Here is a 23,225-nt window from a genome sequence, read left to right as displayed (position 1 = left end):
GTCTTGGAAAGATCAGGAATTCAAGGCCCATACCTAAACATGATAAAAGCAATCTACAGCAAACCAGTAGCCAACATCAAAGTAAATGGTGAGAAGCTTGAAGCAATCCCTCTAAAATCAGGGACTAGACAAGGCTGTCCACTTTCTCCATACCTATTCAACATTGTACTTGAAGTCCTAGCCAGAGCAATTCGACAACAAAAGGAGATCAAAGGGATACAAATTGGAAAAGATGAAGTCAAAATATCACTTTTTGCAGATGATATGATAGTATATATAAGTGACCCTAAAAATTCCACCAGAGAACTCCTAAGCCTGATAAACAGCTTCGGTGAAGTAGCTGGATATAAAATTAACTCAAACAAATCAATGGCCTTTCTCTACACAAAGAATAAACAGGCTGAGAAAGAAATTAGGGAAACAACACCCTTCTCAATAGTCACAAATAATATAAAATATCTTGGCGTGACTCTAACTAAGGAAGTGAAAGATCTGTATAATAAAAACTTCAAGTCTCTGAAGAAAGAAATTATAGAAGATCTCAGAAGATGGAAAGATCTCCCATGCTCATGGATTGGCAGGATCAACATTGTAAAAATGGCTATCTTGCCAAAAGCAATCTACAGATTCAATGCAATCCCCATCAAAATTCCAAATCCATTCTTCAACGAATTAGAAAGTGCAATCTGCAAATTCATCTGGAATAACAAAAAACCTAGGATAGCAAAAACTCTTCTCAAGGATAAAAGAACCTCTGGTGGAATCACCATGCCGGACCTAAAGCTCTACTACAGAGCAATTGTGATAAAAACTGCATGGTACTGGTATAGTGACAGACAAATAGACCAATGGAATAGAATTGAAGACCCAGAAATGAACCCACACACCTATGGTCACTTGATCTTCGACAAGGGAGCTAAAAACATCCAGTGGAAGAAAGACAGCATTTTCAACAAATGGTGCTGGCACAACTGGTTGTTAACATGTAGAAGAATGCGAATCGATCCATTCCTATCTCCTTGTACTAAGGTCAAGTCTAAGTGGATCAAGGAACTTCACATAAAACCAGAGACACTGAAACTTATAGAGGAGAAAGTGGGGAAAAGCCTTGAAGATATGGGCACAGGGGAAAAATTCCTGAATAGAACAGTAATGGCTTGTGCTGTAAGATCGAGAATTGACAAGTGGGACCTCATGAAACTACAAAGCTTCTGCAAGGCTAAAGACACCATCAATAAGACAAAAAAACCACCAACAGATTGGGAAAGGATCTTCACCTATCCTAAATCAGATAAGGGACTAATATCCAATATATATAAAGAACTCAAGAAGGTGGACTCCAGAAAGTCAAATAACCCCATTAAAAAATGGGGCTCAGAACTGAACAAAGAATTCTCACCTGAGGAATACCGAATGGCAGAGAAGCACCTGAAAAAATGTTCAACATCCTTAATCATCAGGGAAATGCAAATGAAAACAACCCTGAGATTCCACCTCACACCAGTCAGAATGGCTAAGATCAAAAATTCAGGTGACAGCAGATGCTGGCGAGGATGTGGAGAAAGAGGAACACTCCTCCATTGTTGGTGGGATTGCAAGCTTGTACAACCACTCTGGAAATCAGTCTGGCGGTTCCTCAGAAAATTGGACATAGTACTACCGGAGGATCCAGCAATACCTCTCCTGGGCATATATCCAGAAGATGTCCCAACCGGTAAAAAGGACACATGCTCCACTATGTTCATAGCAGCCCTATTTATAATAGCCAGAAGCTGGAAAGAACCCAGATGTCCCTCAACAGAGGAATGGATACAGAAATTATGGTACATTTACACAATGGAGTACTACTCAGCTATTAAAAAGAATGAATTTATGAAATTCCTAGCCAAATGGATGGACCTGGAGGGCATCATCTTGAGTGAAGTAACACAATCACAAAAGAACTCACACAATATGTATTCATTGATAAGTGGATATTAGCCCAAAACTTAGGATACCCAAGATATAAGATACAATTTGATAAACGCATGAAACTCAAGAAGAATGAAGACCAAAGTGTGGACACTGTGCACCTTCTTAGAATTGGGAACAAAACACCCAGGGAAGGAGTTACAGAGACAAAGTTCGTAGCTGTGATGAAAGGATGGACCATTTAGAGACTGCTGTATCCAGGGATCCGTCCCATAATCAGCTTCTAAAGGCTGACACCATTGCATACACTAGCAAGATTTTGCTGAAAGGACCCAAATATAGCTGTCTCTTGTGAGACAATGCCGGGGCCTAGCAAACACAGGAGTGGATGTTCACAGTCAGCTATTGGATGTATCACAGGGCTCCCAATGGAGAAGCTAGAGAAAGTACCCAAGGAGCTAAAGGGATCTGCAACCCTATTGTTGGAACAACATGATGTACTAACCAGAACCCTGGAGCTCTTGTCTCTAGCTGCATATGTATCGAAAGATGGCCTAGTCGGCCATCAATGGAAAGAGAGGCCCATTGGACTTGCAAACTTTATATGCCCCAATATAGGGGAATGCCAGGGCCAAAAGAATGGGAATGGGTGGGTAGGGAAGTGGGGAGCGCTATGGGGGACTTTTGGGATAGTATTGGAAATGTAATTGAGGAAAATATGTAATAAAAATATAAAAAAAAAAGAAATACACACACACACACACATACTGACAGACACACAGAAACACACACACAGACATGTACATACACATACATAGAGATACACATAGAAACATACATGTACACATAGACATACATGAACGTGTGCACAGTCTTCACACATGAACAGAAACACATACATGTACATACAGAGACACACATACATGCAAACACACAGAAACACATATGTAGAGACAGACACACATACATGCAACACATACACACAGACACACATGCATGCACACATATATGCACACATAAAGTAAGAGGGGAGCTTGTTGGGAAGAAGGCAAGGTCACAATGGGAGCATAAGAAAGGGTAGAGGGGATAAATATGGTCAGAATACATTGCATACATGTCAATGCATACTGTTTTAAATGGCAAACAAATAAATAGTACCAGGTGGCTCAAATGAAGAAATGTTTCCCCTCACGTTATTACTTAAAATAATATAGAAACCGCACCACTATACTTGTTGCTTGTATATTATAGAGCTAAGCCACTGAGACTAGCGTAGTTTTAGACACCGCCTTTCCCTAGAGGATTACCACTGAAGACAGGAATACAGACAATTACATTGGCTGCTCTCCATCTTTAATTATTAATGCAAAGCTGGTTCAGTCCTGCCAACATGATTTCTTTGCTGTTATTTTCTTTCCAGTGTTCTGACCTCCCATTCACCCTATGGGCCCCTAACAAGCCACCCCTCTGCTTTTCCCTCTCTGGAAGCCAGCAACAGTTTCCCCCATTAGTCCAGTACTTCCTAGCAGATCTTCCCAAATTGTATCAGCATCACTAGGCAGCTAAAATGCCTGCCAAGTTAGAGTGCTTGTTACTTGATCATGAGGACCAATTGGAGACTTAGTATTCAAACATTAAAGCCTCAGGGGCCACTCGTGCAAACCACCACAGGACCAAAGTTTGAATCCTAGAGCTCTTACTGGGTAGCATGCAAATGTCTGTATCTCCAGATCATGAGATCTCGAAAACTTTTTCAGCCTTTACTGGGACCCCTTTTAAACATGTATGTGTTTATTCACACACTCAGGGATACATACACACAGACATGTGAGCCCAGACATACATAAAAGATAGAAATCCCTCTACATAGTTCCCACTTGGGGTGAAAGTGAGAAGCTGTGAGTGGGACGAGCAGATGCTCCCCTAGTTAGACAACAGTCTATGGGAAATGATGGTGAAACAGTTCCTCCTCTGATTATGTTATGTGGGGTTCAGAGGACTAGGCAGGAGGGTGCGTCAGAACTGCACTCCTGCAGACCCCAAGGAAGGCAAGCATCCAGGTTGTGGTCTGCCTGTAAAGTCTCTAAGGCAAGGAACTACTCGTGATCTCTCTGAGATCAAAGGAGACCTGAACCAGCAAAGCAGCTTGTAAGGTCCTGGAGTCACTGAGAACCAAAATCCTCTAGTTAAGAGTTTGAAACACCAAATGAGAAATGAAATGTGTTTGACCTCTTGACTGCAGATCTGTGAGGCTGTGAGCAGAGCATCCTAAACTCCTGACACACAGTTTTTGTACACACAGACACACACACAGACACACACACACACAGTGTGTACGGGGAGAGCTGCAGCAGGTGGATAGGTGGGAGGAAACCCCCATCTCTCACAAGTCCTGGACATCTTTTTTGGCTTTAAATTGTAGGCCAGGGAAGCATGCATTTAGATGAAACACTTAGGCACCTTGTCTTATCAGAAACTCATTTTTGATCCAACGTGCAGTTTCCCTCAACTGACTTCTAGATCCTGGTCGAGAACTTTTTTGGTTTAGCCCAATAGCATTTAGCAGCCATGGCTAAGACTCTTTGAAAGAGCTCCCCTACAGCTGGTGGCAACCTCCTTTCAAGGTGTTTGTAACTAGCTACATTGTCTCCTCACCCACCCACAGGCCCCACATTCCTAGTTGTGTTTAAGCCTCCTGCCTTGCTTGGATTTTATTCCAACCACAGCCTTTTCTCTTGGGAACTATGACAACTGGCAGAGTCCATGATTCTCCCATGTGGCACCTCTCAGGCAACGCCACATTCTCTTCCTATTCTCTCCTCACACCCATCGTCTTCCAAAACGCTTCCACTATTTCTCTTCAATATGAAGACTTAGCAAATGCTAGTTGGCACTTTTGAACTGAACTGTTTAGACATGTAAGGAATGTTGAATAAATATGCTTCCTTATAGGAAATGTCACACACGTCAAAGAACAAGAGGACCTGACATTAGAGGACAATGTGTGACGCAGGCACACATTGGGATGGCGTTGCCTGAGAGGTGCCACATGGAACTGGCATTCCACTGATATTGAAATGTTGACACTATATAGACCTGGTTTCCAAATTACAAGGGTCATTTACATAATTGAACTAAGAGTTTAAAGGTCTACTTGGGACTCATCTAGAGGAAATCATGTCATGCTGATTTTTAAGTGAATACTCTCTTTAGAAAGACATCACTTGCTGTCGCAGGAAAGCAGCGAGTGAACAGAACAGCCAGGTAAGCATTGCAGGGTGATGCCATGCTCTCCCGCCAACCGCCAACCCGTAGCAACGAAACTAGTCATGCCTAAGAGAAATACTGAAATTCTTATACCTGCCATAAACTCTTCCCTTCCTCACAGATTCAATTACAAACACCTTACGCAAAACTGTTATGCAAAACTTGACTGTTTCTTCACCATGTACACTAAACAAATCGTCAGTGTCATTCATCCTTTTATTTAGCTGGTCTATGAAAGCATGTCAGAAGCTTGCCTGCCTTCCTTGCCATGTTGCTAACGTTACACACATTAATGCGGTGTATTTAATGTCTACTCAAATTACTTACTATGATAAATCTGTAGCCTTAAGCAAATGTTTTATTGAGGCCCTCGTTTCACAACTAATTTTTTTGATATTTAAAAACAACTTTAAATTGCTTCTTCTGGGACAACTTCGTCCATGAATATATAATACATTCTGATTACTCCGTTGTAACCCCCAAATTACTGATGCTAACTCTCTGTGGATAATTGTCCCATTTCTTAAAAGTCTCACCAGAGAGACTTCAGTGTGGTGTACAGACAGTTTGCCTCTGCATTTTCCCCCACAGAAGCTCCCATCCTCCCTCCAGCCCGAGGCAAGCGAGATGTGCAGACAGCTGGTTTCTGTGCTGCATCCTCCTGCAGCAAGCCCTGGGTTCCCTCCTCCTCCCCGGCCCCTCCAAGGGAACCCAGCCTAGGATTAGAATGGTACGGTAGATAGAACTACCCATAAAACTCCCCCTTAATGGAGACATCCTGAGGAGACAGTGTGAGGCATCTTCCCCACCTCTCCAAAAACCAACACTCTTCCTGATAAGCAGCCGAACTCTCCAGGTGCCTGTCCTTGAGACCTTAGAGAAATAATAAACTCTAAGGAGATTAGGGCCCTGCATTTAAACCATGGAGAAAAGGTAATCAGAGGTCACAGACAGTTACGACTGACCATAAAACTAGTCCCTGAACAGACACTCATCAACTCCCCTTCTGGCTTCAGTTCCATCCCACCAAATGATTACAGCCCTCCACTCCCCTTTTCTAACTATACTGTATATAAACCCAGTGTTTTCCGGGACTCAGGCATCAATTGCCAGCACTCACCCTGTGAGTGAGAGGCATGTGATTTGAATTCGAACTTGAAACAATAAAAGACTCTTTTGCAAGTTGCAGCAGACTTCGAAATTCTTGGCCTCATCTGGGTTTCCCGTGGAACGACTCATTCCCCGACACCCTCATCTTCCTCTCCTTCCTAGAAACCCCTTCCCAAGTTCCTTTTCAACATTCATGACTTTTGGTTTGGTTTTGTGAGCACTGAGTGTAACCAGGGTCATCTGTTCGGAACGCTCACTGGAGCCTGGTAAATTCTTAAGGAATGACTGAAGTCCATGGCTCCTCCCAGAATTCATCAGTAGCCAACAGCTGAGCAGTGACGGGTAAAGGAAACACATGAACCTCTTTCCTGCACCTTTCCCCCAATTCTACAGAATCCTACTCTGTACATTTTCTGAGATTGATCTTCAAAGTAGAATTATCAAAGAGATTGTGACTATGACTGAATCTCATCCAACTTGGAAAAGGTATTTTTCTTAGATCATTAAATATCAGCCATTTATAAAATGTAAATCTTCTATTAATTTATGTTTTGACCTAAAATGGCTCAGCAAATGAATTGTTTTACATCCTTTTCTTTTGGTGTATGTGTGTGTGTGTGTGATGTATGATATGTTCACACATGTGTGTTTGTATATGCACATATGTGCATGTGGAGGCCAGAGGCCAATACTGCGAATCTTCTGTAATTGCTTGCCAACTTACGTTTGTTTATTTTATGTGTGTTTTTTTTTCTCACTTGTATGTCTATGTATCACACGTGTGCCTGGTGCCTTAGGAGGTCGAAAGAGGATGCTGGATCCCCTAGAACTGAAGTTATGAATGTCTGTGAGATACATTATGAGTTAGCAGTCCAATCAATGTGGGTCTTCTGCAAGATAAGTATTCTTAATCAGAGAGCCAACTCTCCAGATCTTTTGTTTTGTTTTGTTTTGTTTTGTGTAAGATAGAGTCTCACTATGTAGCCCTGGCTGGTCTAGAACTCACCTTATAAGCCAGGTTGGCCTCAAACTCAGAGATCTTCATCCCTCTGCCTCCAGAGTACTGGGATTAAAGGTGTGCACACCTGTACTGGCTCACCTTATGTTTTGAGATAGGGTCTCTTACTGAGCCTATAGCTCACTAATTCCACTTGACTGGATGGCCATCAGGCTCCACCCTTCTCCATTTCCTCAGCACCAGGGTTACAGGGACACAACAACAAGCCCAGTGGTTTTTTTGTTTTGTTTTGTTTTGTTTTGTTTTGTTTTGTTTTGTTTTGTTTTTTTATGTGAGAGTGGGACATCTAAAACTGGTCCTCACATTGTGACACAAACGTTTTACAGACTGAACCGTCTCCGTGTCTCCTCCACAAAGTTCCCGATGAGTATTAGTCCTTAAGAGTCAACCATTTCTTTTATTAGACTTCTTTGGTTACACAGAAATCAATCCCTGATATGGGCAACTGTATACATTCTGTTAAAAAATACATCCTTAAAAAAATAAAAATAAAAAGAGTGAGTCTGAAGTTGAAATCAAATGAGGAGGCAGGACATAGGAGATCTAGACACAAACAGACCTGGGCACCTGCCCTGACTCTATCATGTTTCTTCTCTGGGCCTCTGCTGGCTCTCTTGGGTTGAGACTTGATTAGTGTTCTCTAATGGGATTTCCCTGGATGCACAAACCACACTGAAGAGCAGACCCCATGCCCAGCAGTAGACAGCCAACATGAATTTACTAGGTTTAGAAGGTGTTTTTGTCTTGTCTTGTTTTTTTGTCTTATGATGCTTTGTTTGGGCTTTCCCTCCCTTTTGCTTATATATTATAGCTTCCAATTTTACTTTTATGGGTATTCTGTGTGCAAATATGTGTCTCTGTGTCTTTATGTGTTTCTTGTGCCTTTGGCTCTTTTTTTTTTTCTGTTTGTCTGTTTGATTTTTCCTATTCTAGTTTGTCTTTATTTTATCTTATCTTAATTTATTATTATTATTATCATTATTATTTTAAATGCCTTTTTGTATTCTAAAAAGAGAAAGAAGGGTGTGGCTTTGGGTGGATGGGAAAGTGGGGAGGGAAAACAGTAGTCAGAATATATTATATGAAAAAATGTATTTTCTGTAAAAAAAATGATTCAAAGAAATGAGGATTGATATGTATACTCAACAGAGGATATAACAGTGGTTCCTTCAGCAGCTGTACAGCTGGTGTATATGAGTGAATCTGGGTATGTAAAGAGAGTCTTTGACCTGCACACAGCACACCCACAGGGTGCCCACCTCCTCAGCTCCAGTTGCCTGTGGTGAGGGCGTCTAGTGCTGCTGGCAGAACAACTGGTTGATAAGAAGCAGCCAGGAAGCCAATCTTGTGAGAACCTCTTTGACTTTAAAATACTAGTTAAGTGGTGATTCTACAATCCGGTCAAGAGACATTGCTCATAAGACAGTAAGACCGAAAGCCAGTCCTGGTCAGTCTACAGCCTCATAGCTCAAAGCTGCACCTTGTCCAGAGAATCCAGACCAGAATAGCTACATTCACATCTTTTTATGGACAGCATTCTTAGTTCCCAAGAAGAATTTCTTTGGCAAGAATGACTTTGACAGAGAAATCAGAATTTTTATATTAACATCCCCCTTTGCCTGTCTGACCAAGAACTGGCCAAAGACAAAAGCCAGTCTATGCTGCCATTAGCTGCAAAGACTGCATTTGCCTTTAAACGGAACTTGAGGACAGAAAATAAAGCTTAGCTTCTACAAGATAAAACTCTGAGAGGTTTAAAGGGTTTTCTTTCTTTCTTTCTTTCTTTTCTGCAGAAACTCAATTTCCATATGTAACAGAAGAAAGGCACCATTATTATTTATGTACTATGGTTTCCAGAACAATTAAAACACATAAAATATAGCACAGTCAAGCACAACACAACTCAACACAACACGAACCCTTGTATTTGGGCCTTGATTTTTAATATCACCCCTTCACTGAATAGGAGAAACTATAGTGAGTAGTGACAACTAACATCCCCCATGAAGAACTCTAAGCCAGAACCTTCATAGCTGTAAGAACACCGTGGGAAGGAGGGGCAGGTAGGTATTTCCCTTAGTTTCAAACATGGAAATGATTTGGCCACATCAGAATCCCCACACCCTTATTCCCAGCCTGTTGCTGTATCTTTTAAATTACACTTATTTATGTGGGGTTTGATGCACATGTGTGTGTGTGAGGTCAGAGGGAAATTTGAGCAGATAGTGGTCTATTTCCAACCTGGATCTGATACTGGGGACTGACCTCAGATCATCACGCTTGGCAGTCAGTGTCTTTACCCACTGAGCCATCTCTCCAGCCCTTCTGAGAGGAGAGCAAGACAAAAGTAAAACAGAAAACTAATACGGAAGGCAAAGATAAGGTACTGTAAGAATGACTGATGTCCAAAGGAAAAAAAATTACAAAATAGAGGGAGATCTATTAATAATGGAAAGATCACCCCCACATTAAGAACAATAAATTATTGGAAAATAGAGAGGATACAGCAAGTTCAGTGAGAAATTGATACAGAAATTAATCCCGACAAAGTGCTGCTAAATTATTAAACCTCAAGAAAAACAAGGAAACTGCAGGACTCTGGGCAGAAAAAGTAAGTTCACTGCATTGGGGCAAATTGTGATTCTGATATTGGACTTCACAGCATCATAGCAGACCCGACAGCTGGCTCTGTAACGGCAGGGAGCAACACAGTCTGCCCTTGAGACACACTTTCTTTCCAATTGGGAAGGACCTGTTATCACCCAGGACATGAAAACATTAATATCTCTCCCTCTTCTCTGCTTTCTTCTCCTCCTACCTTTCTCCTTCTCTTCCTTGTTCTCTCCCCACCCCTATCCACTTTGCTTTGCTATAGAGCCCAAGGTAGCCTCAAATTTATGCTCTTCCTTCTGAGGTCTTTGGATTCCAAGTGTCCTCAACCATGCTCAACCTCAATACTGATGCCAATTTCACTACAGTTTTTCTTATGTGGAAATATATATATGAAAGCACCTCTATTATTATCTTACGAGGAGAAAAAAAATGAGACAAATTGACAGAGGTGGGGCAAAGGGGGCCTCCATCAGCCAGGCATGAAGACAAGGGACTCAGAGGAGCTACCCAGCAGAGCCAGCCTCGTACAAACCTCTTAAGAGCTGAACGGGAAAACAAAGCCAAGAATCTCCGTAGTGACTGCAACGAGGCATCTGCCGCATTTGCATGGAGTTATGAGTTGGCTGCCTATGGATGGCTGAAATTCAGCTGTTTGTGACTGGTTGACGCCTGGCCATTTGCTACAGAAAGGATTCTTGTAAATTAGGTTTCCACTTGATTGAGTATGAACTTAGGTTTACTTATAAAGAAATCAAAGTAGGGCAATAAGACTCAGACCAGTGGCTTCATACCTTACCCCACTGCACCCCCTTTCCTTTAATTAAAAGTGTTTCTGGGTCTGGTTCCTGCTCTCATAGACATTTCAGTATGTTGAGGTCCATAGAGACAGTGCTGGGGCAAGCGAGAGTCTGACAGGCACTAGGCGACTCTGTGCCTCAAAGAGGAACATCAACTAAACATGGGCAAAGGAGAGCAGAAGAGGCAGATGTCTCCATGTGCATCCATGTGCAAACCTGCCAGGAGGAGCACAAGAAGGAGCACAGATGCTCCAGTCAGCTTCTCAGAATTCTGTAAGAAGTCCTCAGAGAGATGGGGACCATTTCACTAAAGAAAGAGGAAGACAGGGCCAAGGCTAACATGAAAACCTACACCACCCAAATGGGAGACCAAAAAGAAGTCCAAGGACCCCAGTGCACCCAAGTGGCCTCCTTTGGCCTTCTTCTTGTTTTGTCCTAAGTATTGCCCCCAAATCAAAGGAGAACATCCCGGCTAGTCCATTGGTGATGCTTCAAAGAAACTCAGAGAGATGTGGAACAGCATGGTGACAAACAGCCCTGTGACAAGAAGGCTGCCAAGCTGAAGGAAAAACACAAAAAGACAGTCCTACAGAGCTAAAGGAAAACCAGCTGCAGCAGGAAATGGTCAAGGCTGAAAAGAAAAGAAGAGGAAGATGATGATGAGGAGGAGTTTGAAGAGGATGAAGAGGAAGAGGAAGATGATGAATAAGTTGGTTTTAGTTCAGTTTGTTCTTGTCTTTAAAGCCTTTACCCTCACCCCTAGACACATACCTCACAGGTGAACCAACATGTTGGACACTAGAAATTTAAGATTATTAGCCCGAGAGTTAGTGTTTTACTTTCTTTCTTTTCTTTTTTCTTTTTTTTTAAGTGAGTAGCTCTGAATCACGTGGACTCAAATGCAGGTGTGTGTGTGTGGTGGGGGTTGAAGCATAGAAAGCAGGCTCTGAGGTCCCCTGCTGTGGGGAATGCAGGTTGCTCTGGGTCAGAGAGCTGTAGAATGGAAGTTGCCTACTTCTTGGGGCAGAGATTGATTGAACTGTGAATTTATAAAATTGGGATTATTTGCTTTTGGGATAAATTTATATACTCATTTTGTCTAAATCACATGGGGAATTTCACATGGGTTCAGAACTAGGATAGGGAAAATTAGTCACTAACTTCAAGTAGAGAGGACAGTGAACAAGTATTATTAAAATAAATGTCTGTGGCTCCAGGTAGAGAGCTGAACAATAGATGGTATAACAAGATGGCTGCCCTAGGCAGAGAGCAGAACAGAAAGGTGGTATAAAGATCTACTGCTCTAATATATCTCAAAGGATACTCAAATCCTGTCTAACGTAGGCTCCACAGGAATTCTGGATTATATCCTACATGGCAAAATAGAAAAGGCCTAAGAATAGGTACATACAGTATTTAGATTGTTTTAATTTTCAAAATGTGTGTGATGTCCAGTTTTGTGGTTATATTATTCCTCTGGGAGAGAGGTCAAAATAAAGTTTTTTTTTTTTTTCTGGTTACTGGCACAAGGATATGCTGATTTGGGAGAAAGGTTTTGTTTTTGTGTTTTTTAGAAAAGGCGATTCGTGTCTATGCCCCTTTCAGAGTAATATGGATCAGATCTGATAGATGGAGAGCCCCAGAAAACTAGAATCCAGAAGTCAAACAAAAGGGTTAACATAATGATACTAAAATTTTGTTTTGAGATTTGTGTATTACAGAATATACAGCCTTGGTGAGTTTCGTCATCAGACATACTGAACTGACCTGCTTGAACTCCTGATGTCTTGGACTTTCAGCCAGATCCACTCAGGACAGAGACATCAGAGACCAACCAACTCCCATATTTTCCCTCCCCTCCCCAACCTCCAACTTCAAAATAATCTCAATGCCCATATTCAGCTTGAAGAAGTTATAAAGAGTTGTCGCCCCAGTTCTCTGGGCCTTGGGGCTGGAGATAGCTATTATAGGTGGTCTTTCTAGGGAATGTAGAAATGGTCATAATTGGAAATGGGAGGAATAGCTAGAATTGATTGTATACCCATAATCTCCTTTGGTAGAAATCTTTTTAATTATTACCAACTTGAAGTCATCATTTCTTATTTTGGCACAGAATTTATTTTGATGCAAAATCAAGGTTTTCATTGGTATAAATTTCTTCTATTGATGCTAAAATTTTAAAAGTACAGGACTTAGACCCAGTCCTTCTATTATTGTAAACTGATCTGAGATGATTAAGCCTGTGAGTCAAGGGCCAAACAGCAAATTCATGACTCTGAGTTTATTGTTATGGTGTTTTTAGAGATTTCAGTTAGAAATGACTGAGAATAGTTAAAGGAAAATAGTCCAGATTACTTTACATAGATAGTTGGTTTTCAAAATCATCAGAAATCCACAGAATGTGACATTTAATGTTATTTATTCACTTGTTGAGACAAATCTGCTCCTAACAGCTTCCCATTTGTGAATTCAAAGAAACAACTGAGCATCCAGGTGAGGCTGTACATTTGTGGCCAAGTCGCCACTGGGCAGAAAATTGCTAATCTTTCCTGCAGACCTGTACTGTTCTTGAAAGGACACAATTTACAAGTTAGGACAGCTTAGTTGTGTGGAGACAGAATAGGATAGTCCTTAATATTCCTGTATCTCTAAGGTCTGTCAGATGATCCTGGGCCAGAAGGCTGAAGACATGCTCTGTCTTCCTGACTTACAGGAACTGTATAGACAGGCAGCTGTCTCTATAATTTGTCTCATTTCTGAATGCTGTGTTAGGCTTCCTATATATTTCTAGTTAATGTTGGTCATTATCGGATTTTTGACAGTTTTGAAAAACTATTTATAGTCTCATAGCCAGCCCTGGGTATTTACTTTAAGAGAATAGATTTGAGAGGATGGTTTTCAGACGGTATACTATCTAAAGCCAGGACATAAGTCAAGGTAGAATCTTAAGTCTTTTAATTTAGGATAGATGACAATGTTCTATCTTAATGACATAAATGATGCACTGAGTATTAGGTCTATCTTATACTTTATAAATTACAAAATGGCAATAGTTGTGTTCTATTTATAATTGAGAGCAAGGTTTTGTTTTTTATTAGACCAGAAAGGGGGAAGTGTTGTGGAAGGTCTCGGTGCTGTTTATATGTTAATGCTAATTCTCCTGGGAGGGACTGCGCACAAGGAGTGAATCATACTCGGGTGACTTCTTGTGAACCAATCCTCTAATGAATAAAGGAGCCAATCACTGGGCAAGTAGGTGGGGCTTCCAGACTGGAGAGTGGAAGAGAGGAAGCAGGACAGAGTTAGGTTTGTTTGAACAGGGATAGCGTGAGGACAAGATGTAGCTACAAGTGTCTCCTGGTTTCAATGAAGGATCTGTTAGGATTCGCCACTGGAGGATTTAGATTTTATAAGGCTTACAAGATTAGGATTTTAGTTGCTGTACCCAGCAATTGAGTTACCATTGTTTCTGAACATTGTGCTGTGTTTTCCCTTCATGCGGCGGCTCATCTGGGTTCAAGAGAGAAAGGTATGGAGGCAAAGCATGGGTTTTTCCAGATGTGCACCACAAAGGCCTTGGGGGTTTTGAAGCATGGGGCTGGCATGGTAGCAACCCATCAGTGGGAACTTAGCAAGCTGGGTATCAAGATTTTGGAACTCTGAGTCAGTCTCCACGAGATAAAAACAGGTCGCCCAGTGCCTTCCAGTACATGGGAAGAGAGTTGCTGGGGCAAGAGTTGCTGGCACAAGCAGGGGAATGTGCCAGTTCATCATTTTTAATATTTCCCACAACACCTTTTAAAGAAAATAATTGAAATATAAGACTTTGAAACATTTGTCTTAAACTATACAGTGTCTTTTCTTGAGTAGTTAACACTCTGTTGAGTGTGTCTTTAGCAAGCCCCGTCCGGGTGGTATTTGCAATACCCACTAACTCTGTCTGGTACAGTCTGGGGGTTGTAAACTGGTATGAAAATTTAAAGCAGGTTCTTGTTAGAGCACAATACAAGTCAGTTATACATGTGGATGGTAGTTCTGTGATTGACTGATTGATTTTCATCTTCAGTTGTCTCTGACGTGGCTTATATGAAGGTAATTGTTGCTCTGTTAACCGAATATCACTATGTATTAACATTCTGAATGTTTCTCTTTTTTTTGTTGTTGTTTTTTGTTTTGTTTTGTTTTGTTTTTTGGTGTTGTTGTTTGAGACAGGGTTTCTCTGTGTAGCCCTGGCTGTCCTGGAACTCACTCTGTAGACCAGGCTGGCCTCGAACTCAGAAATCTGCCTGCCTCTGCCTGCCAAGTGCTGGGATTAAAGGCGTGCACCACAACTGCCCGGCTATCCTGAATGCTTCTAAGTAAATACAAATTTTTTACTAGAAAAAAGTTTCTGCCGTCTATGAATGTAATTTGTATAAATGTATGCAAAGATGCACAGGATAACGTTTGCTCTACGGTGGAGATACAGCTACCTGCACGATGGGACACTTTTCCTTTTCCTTTTTCTGATCCAGGAGCTTCACTTCATATTCTTTGTTTTCTCTTTTCTTTTTATAAAGGCAAACATTTAATTGGGGCTGGCTTACAGTTTCAGAGGTTCAGGTCATTATCATCATGATGGTAACATGGCATCCTGCAGGCAGTCTTAGTGTTGGAGGAGTCAAGAGTTTTACATCTTGATCCAAAGGCAGTCAGGAGATTGACATTCCACACCGGATGGAAATTGAGAATAGAGACCGCAAAGTCCACCCTTACAGTGACACACGTCCTCCTACAATGCCACACCTCCTAATAGTGCCACTCCCCATGGACCATGCATTCAAACACATGAATCTATAGAGGCCAAACCTATTCAAACCACCAATTTCCATTCCCTGACCCCCCCCCATAGGCTTGTAGCTATAACACAATGCAAAATGCATTTAGTCCAACTTCCAAAGTCCCCATAGTCCATCACAGCCTTAACAATGTTTAAAAGTCAGAAGTTCAAAGTCTCTCCTGAGATTCATGTAATCTCTTAACTATAATCCCCTATATATCAAAAAGCAGATCATATACTTTAAACATCACAGAATATACATTACCATCCCAAAACATCATAGTGAGGAAACACTGGACTAAAGCAATACTGCACTAAAGCACTAAAGACTCTAAACTCTGCAACTCCAAGTCTGGTATCCAACTCCTTTCAGCTTTCAGTTTGCATTCTTTACAAAATTTAGAAAACAACAAGGTAATCTTACATTAAAAAAAAAAACAGGGGCTGAAGAGATGGCTCCGCAGTTAAGGGCACTTGCTGCTCTTGCAGAGGGCCCAGGTTCAGTTCCCAGCACCCATATGGTGGTTCACAGCTTCATTTCCAGAGGGTCTAACTGCCTTTTTTGACTTCTATTGGCACAAAGCAGGCATGTGGTGCACATACATACACACAGGTAAAATATAACCAATTTATGCTTATCCCCAGCTAGCTTACAAATAAATGAGACCCAGACAATGGTTATTTTATTTAGCTTTGACAATTACTTGGGTGTAACTCCTAATCTACTTTTCTAACTGCTGGCCTGGGTACCTCGCCAGTGGTGCACCCCAGATCCTTGCTGTTTCTCCTGGCAATGTGCTCATGGTCCATCTCCCCTTATGGTGGCTTCCTCTCTCTATCCTCTTTCCTCCTCCTTCTCTCTTCTCTCTGTTCTAACCAGGTCACTCCTAACCCACCTACCTCTCATCCTTCCAGTAATTGGCTGTACCCAATTGTATTTGCCCAATAGTTTTAAATCAAGAAACAAGGTTTGCACAACAGAAGCCTGTAAACAGGAAAAGTCACTTGTAGGCCTAGACCTTTGAGTATAGAATTTAGCATTACAATATACAGCAACAGACCAAACCTCAACATACTAATACACATATAAAATATAAATATAAAAATATTTTAATTGTAAAGATAGTAATGCATCAACACAATAATCAGAACTTAAAAAGAGTCAATGCTATCGTATTTTCTTTAGATCTTTCCATCAATAAGTCCACAGGACATTGACTATCACATAGACCTTTATTCTGAAGCCTTTCCTGCTTATAGATTCCTTATATATAAGGAATGTTAGCCTATGTTCAAATGCTCGAAATACATTTTGAATCCCTATATAATTTGAAATGAAATGCCACATTAGTAAATATCTCATTTTTTCAAATTCACCTTTTTTTCTGGTGATTAATTTTTAAAATTTTGTATGTGTTTTTAAAGTATATGTGTATATGTTTGTCCAATTTTTCAAATTCACCTTTTTTTCTAGTGAATAATTTTTAAATTCTGTGTGTGTTTAAAGTATGCATGTCTATGTTTGTCCAAGTGTGCACACATGTGTATGCATGTAGAGATTAGAATCCTGTGTCAGTTGCCTTCCTCTATTGTTCTCTTGGTTTTTAAAACATGACCAGATACTGAACCCGGAGCTCACTAATGGCCAGATTGGCTGGCCAGCAGGCTGGGCGACCTGCATGTCCCCACTAGTGCCCAGCACTGGGTTACACATGTGCCCCTCACAGGCTGGGGCCTGACCTCAGGTTCTCATGCTCACATGGCAGGAACTTAACTGACTGATTCAGTTAATGCTCCAGCTCCTGCCTGAATCATTTATACAAAGTAAAAACAGACAAAACGGGCTGAGGTGCTACAGCTCTTGCCTAAGATGTGGACAGCCCTGGGTTTGGTTCCCAGCACTGGCAGGGGAAAAAAAAGAGGAGAGGGGAGGGGAGGGGAGGGGAGGGGAGGGGAGGGGAGGGGAGGGGAGGGGAGGGGAGGGGAGGGGAGGGGAGGGGAGGGGAGGGGAGGAGATAACAAACCTAGTATCCCACATAGCCATTATCCAGATTCAACAAATATCAAGGTTTTTCACAGCAAAGTTTTGAAGTTAAAAGCAAAACTGCCTTAGTTAGGATTTTACTGCTGTGAACAGACACCATGATCAATGCAGCTCTTATAAGGGCAACATTTAATTGGGGCTGGCTTATAGGTTCAGAAATTCAGTCCATTATCATCAAGGTAGGAGCATGGCCACATCCAGGCAGGCATGGTGCAGGAGGAGCTGAGAGTTCTACATCTTTATCTGAAGGCTGCTAGGAGAAGACTGGCTTCCAGGCAACTAAGCCCATGCCCACAGTGACACACCTACTCCAACAAGGCCACACCTCCTAATAGTGTCACTCCCTGGGCCAAGCATATTCAAACCATCCCTGAGCTTACTACTTAGCCTGCATTCATCTACAGACAAACACCTTCTGAGGAAGACAGGCCTGCAGAGGAGCCGTGCCGGTGCTCTCTGTGTGTATCAGACTTTATAAACACCTACCTCTCAAACAGCCACAGTCTCTCCATCTAAGAATCTCACAGATCCGGTTCACTTGTCTGGAATGCTCAAGACTACAAGTATTTCAGAGCTGCCTGAGTTCCATCTATGTCTCTGTGACAACAAAATTACCTATGAGAACAACTTAAGAGTTCTCAGAAGTGTTAGACCATTACAGTGGGCGTGGCAGGACAAAGTAGATGGTGTACTGGAGACTAGGATCCAGGGGGAATGCAGGAAGAGTCCACCTAAGACACAGCCACAAGGACACACCACCGGTGACAGTCCTACTAGGCCACTCTCCTACCATTACCACCTCCCAATGATGTCACAAACACCTTCTGAGGAAGGTAAACCCATCCAGGAATGAACATTAGGTCAGAGCTCTCAAGACCCAGGAGAGTTGGCATCACGGGCACATTCAGAGGTTGGCTTTTTCCTGCCCTTCCTTATCCAGCCAACTTGACAAAAACTAGCCCTTCTAAGAACTTGTATTAGAGAGTATCTGCTCTCAGGTCCCAGAGACTCCCCTATAAGCTCAGGAAGTTGCTGGTTCTCTCCTGACAGTATTCCACACCCCTTTTCTTGCTAGTCCTATCCTGGCCAGTCTCAGTGTGACAGCCCCTGGGGGTTATTTCTGTTAAAGAACACAAAGTAACAAGTCACTATAGATCTGTGTGAATTAGCCCTGGATCCTCCTGGCTGGAGGAGGACTCCCTGGGCTGGAGGAGGAGCCCTGGGCTGGAGGAGTACTCCCTGGGCTGGAGGAGGACTCCCTGGGCTGGAGGAGGACCCCTGGGCTGGAGAAGGACTCTCCATGGTTATACTGCCAGTGATTTAACCCACTAAGTTCTAGTTATGTATTTTAGTTAATACCAATAATAACTTTTTCATTAACATATTTTACCCAATTTCTATACTTAGACAAAGGAGGATTTTCCCTCTTTCCTTAAAAAAAAATGTAATTAGTAATTTAACATGTTCCTCTATTCCACAGGTAAATTCGATCAAACCCTGTGTCACTCATAACCCTAGCTGAACAGTATAATTACAAAAAAAAAAAAAATCTCAACAGGTTTGCATATCCATCATAGACATTTTCCAAAGCAGTTTTGAAATCTCCTGCTTTGTTACGCACCGTAGCGAATGCTTCCAGATTCTCCTGGTCAGAAAGAGCAGGCAGAGGGGCTGTAGCTGCCCACGTGAGCCTTGAAGATTGTACTCTGGGATCTTGGCTTCCTGTGACATCTTTATATTCAACAGCACAGAAGGAAACAATTCTCAAGCACAGGCTACACAATGATTCAGCTATTTTGAAAAACTAATTGGATTAATAAGCTTAACTATTGAATGCCTCCTATTTAAACATAAAGTTTTGACAACAGATAATACTTTAGATTTCAATTTGGCTTAGTATCTCAAACTATTGAAGACCACACACAGATTTTTCAGGAAAGAAGAAAATTATTGGAAATTATTATTATTATTATTATTATTTGGAAACTGGAACCAATTAATCCCTTTATTTTTGCAAATGGGGAAACTGAGATCCATTTTTTGTTTGTGTCTATAGTTTTGTTGTTGTTGTTGTTTTCTACCATGAAGGACAAAACCTAATTACTGTACTAGCTCAGAATAAATATTTCGTGCAATAGATTTTAGAATTAAAAAATGAGCAGGGAAACAAAATAGTCACAAAAGGCAACACCAACAGGCACCAATAATACTTTTTCAAGGCTGTCACTAAGTTTAATTGCACTTTGCAAGCGTGCAAATTGAAACAAAAACATCAGGAAGGTGGGTAATTTTGTTATTTTTGATTCAATTTTCTTTTAAAAGTGGGATTCTAAACCTACTTTCTTTAATTTATTAAATGTTTATCCTTGTAGTATTTACTAACAGAATTTTTTTCTTTTTCTTTTTTCTTTTTCACTTTCCCCAGATGTTACCTGGCTAAAACTTCTCCCCCTCCATTCTTGTACTGCATTTTGACACTGTCTTTGATCCTTTCCTACAATACAGACTCTCAAAACTAAACCGCTAAAACCAATCTTGATGATGAGATGACATGTGGGGTTTATAGATGACGTTCTTTCTCTGGCAAGGGGATCTCCAAGTACAGAAAGCAGGTCAGAGTCTAGCTGCCCTTTGACTCCAGCAGCTACCACACCACCCTAACTGCACAGACCCCAGTTGGGGTCTTAGTCTTGGAAAGGAAAGTGTTACAGGGTATGACTCGCCCATGGTGAAACCCACACCTGCCAGGGCCCCAGGATCTGCTTTTCCTCTCGAAATATTTTCCTTGGGGCACCAGGTGCCTAGGGCGCCGCGAAGGTTCTGGAGCGCTGGTCTGGCAGCTTCGTTGGTGGGGAGGACCGCTCGCTCTCCTGCGATCCCCAGCGGGAGCTGCTAGCCACGCGGCGCGCACCGGGCTCCAGGGCGCGCACAGAGGGGACGCGCATCGGGGGTCTGAGCCTTTCCCCGTTCCCGGTCCGGGCAGCCCTGCGAAGTTGCTGGGCTGCCACTCCCGCGCGGCTCTCAGCTTACCTTCCCGGCCTTCACGCCGCTCCCGATAGAGCCCACAGAACTTTCCAGCCGAGTGAGCAGCGGCAGGCGGCTCTGGTGACCCGAAAACCCACGGACCGAACCGCTCTCGCCCCGCTGCCCTCCCGCACCCGCCGGGATCCCGGACGCGTCCTCCCGCGCCCGCTCAAGCAGGGCGCAGCCGATCAGAGCCGCTCCCAGCGGCGGGGACGGGCTCGGGCGCGCGCTCCGAGGCAGGCGGGCAGCCAGCGGGTGCCAGCAGGGTGCGGAACTCGCGAGGCTCTAAGTTGGTAAAGACTCATGGTAACCAGTCTTCGGCCCAGACCCTGGGCTACCCTTGGTGGAGAGTGATGGAGGTGAGCACCAGCACGGAAAGCAACTGTCTGCCTTCTCACCCGGCCACGGACAAGATAAATCACCAGAGAGGTGTGGAATATATATGTGTACTGGGCAGAAAAGGGGCAGTGTTTATTTGTGAGTAAATAGGTTAAAGGGGAAAAAAAGATAAAGGACATAGATCATAAAAGACAAAACACAAATGCCACATAAGCTCAAATAATACCCCCCCTCCCCCAAAAAGGCAATTTAAAGCAAGTGTCACATGCATTTTTGCCTCTATGAGGTTTTTATTTTCTTCAGTAGACCAAACTACGTGGTCACTGTGAATAAATAAGGGCATGACTTTTCCAAGACGTGTTTGAGTAGGTTTTTACTGTAGATACTAGTGGGAGTACAGCCCGAGGCATCTGGAAGAGTCTAGAACAGGGAGAGGGTGTAGAATACTGAATATGAGCCACAGACTGAACCAGGCCATGCAAAGGTGGCACATGGGGTGGGGGTGAGGAAGAGAAGAAGAGAAGACAGAGAAGACATAGAAAAAGATAACGGAGAGCCAAAAGCCAAGAGAAGGAAAGACCAAAATGTCAGGATCCTGTAGGAACAAGCAGCTGGGCGAAGGAAAGCAGGGATAAAGAAGTTTAGGGTGGAGGGTGGGGTGAGAAGAGCTGAGACTAGCCAGGATGCTGGCAGGTACTTGCGAGGTGGAGACAGTGCTTTGATATGCTAATAGGCACCGCAGTTAACTCTGAGTTTCCTTTGGACCTGATCAAAGGAGGAAAATGAGACACACAACTTAAAGATTTCAGTGACATCCTTTTTGCTGATTTTCGTTTTATATAACCATTCTGGTAGAGATGACTCCAAGAAGGACATTTTTTTCTCGTGTGTTTTATTTGTTTTATTAGGTAATTTATTTTATTAGTTAGTTAATTTCTTTATTTGTTTGTTTGTTTGATTGATTTAGTAGTTACTTTGTTTGTTTCTTTGCTTGCTTGCTTGTTTTGAGACTGGGTCCCTCCACATAGCCCTGGCTGTTCTGAAACTCACTGTATGGTTTAGGCTGGCGGTAAACTCAAAGGGATCCACCTGCCTCTGCCTCTGCCTCTGCCTCTGCCTCTGCCTCTGCCTCTGCCTCTGCCTCTGCCTCTGCCTCTGCCTCTGCCTCTGCCTCTGCCTCTGCCTCTGCCTCTGCCTCTGCCTCTGCCTCTGCCTCTGCCTCTGCCTCTGCCTCTGCCTCTGCCTCTGCCTCTGCCTCTGCCTCTGCCTCTGCCTCTGCCTCTGCCTCTGCCTCTGCCTCTGCCTCTGCCTCTGCCTCTGCCTCTGCCTCCCCAGTGCTGGGATTCAAGGAGTGCACCACCACACTCAGCTCATTTTTCTAGTTTTAAAAACATGTATTATCACTGTTTATGTGTCTGCTGTGCAGAGGGGACTGGAGGACAGAGGACAACTTTGTGTAAGAGGTTCCTCTTATTCCACCTTTTCATGGGTTCTGCAGATCCAACGTGGATCATCAAGCTTGGTGAGGAGTATTTTACAAGCTGGGCCATCTTTTTGATCCCCACGACAAACATTTATTTATTGAGTAATCAGAATCCATTTTAAGCCTCAGAACGACCACAAAACCAAGACTAGAGATGACAAGAACAAAGGCCAAGCATCCCAGTTTCTGCACCATGGACGGCTGGAAACACGACTGGAAACCATTTGACTCCATGGCCTTTGCTCCCACTCACCACTTTGGAATTTGATCCAGTGTTCAAATTTATCTGGAGAAAAGAAAGAAGGCTAGAGAAGTAAGAAAGCCATGAAATTTTATGTCAGATGCATTCTGGATTTGTGCTCAATTGTATGAGCGTCCTGTGTTTGAAATTGCTGGGATTATATTCATAATTTTAAGTTTGAAAGCTTAGAAGCAATGAAATTATGCTGTGTGACAGATTCTGGGTGGCCACTATGTTCCATGTTTCTTCTGGAGTGCAGGTGGGACCTGCTGTTAGAATAAGCAGCACAATCCTGGAGGTCCACCAAGCTGCCGGACTCCTGTGGGAGGTTTTCTTGGTAGAGGAGCTTCCAAGGGGATGAGAGGGAAAAAGAGAAAAGGGGGCTGTGGTTTGGAGTACAGGTCTTTTTTTGTTTGTTTTTCAAGACAGGGTTTCTCTGTGTAGTCCTGGCTGTTATGGAACTCACTCTGTAGACCAGGCTGGCCTTGATCTCAGAAATCTGCCTGCCTCTGCTTCCCAAGTGCTGGGATTAAAGGCCTGCACCAAGATTACAGGTCTT

The 23,225-nt window shown here is 42.7% G+C and overlaps 1 protein-coding gene across 2 annotated transcripts in view; it reads right to left on the bottom strand.

Annotated features, from left to right (window-relative positions):
- Positions 1-21,034, bottom strand: part of Popdc3 (popeye domain cAMP effector 3) — a 36,441-nt gene extending 15,407 nt beyond the window's left edge. The window contains exon 1 of one of the 2 annotated variants that reach the window (XM_029482299.2): positions 20,610-21,034. The gene's annotated coding sequence lies outside the window, so the exon portion shown is untranslated. The remainder of the gene's footprint in view (positions 1-20,609) is intronic. The other variant, XM_021175052.3, reaches the window with a different exon arrangement.
- Positions 21,035-23,225: the final 2,191 nt, after the last annotated feature.

Source organism: Mus caroli, unplaced genomic scaffold (assembly GCF_978045245.1).
Source record: "Mus caroli unplaced genomic scaffold, Mus_caroli_1 scaffold_9, whole genome shotgun sequence".
Lineage (NCBI taxonomy): Eukaryota > Metazoa > Chordata > Mammalia > Rodentia > Muridae > Mus > Mus caroli.
The sequence above is the reverse complement of the archived record's forward strand: the minus strand, read 5'-3'. Positions and strand labels throughout refer to the sequence as shown.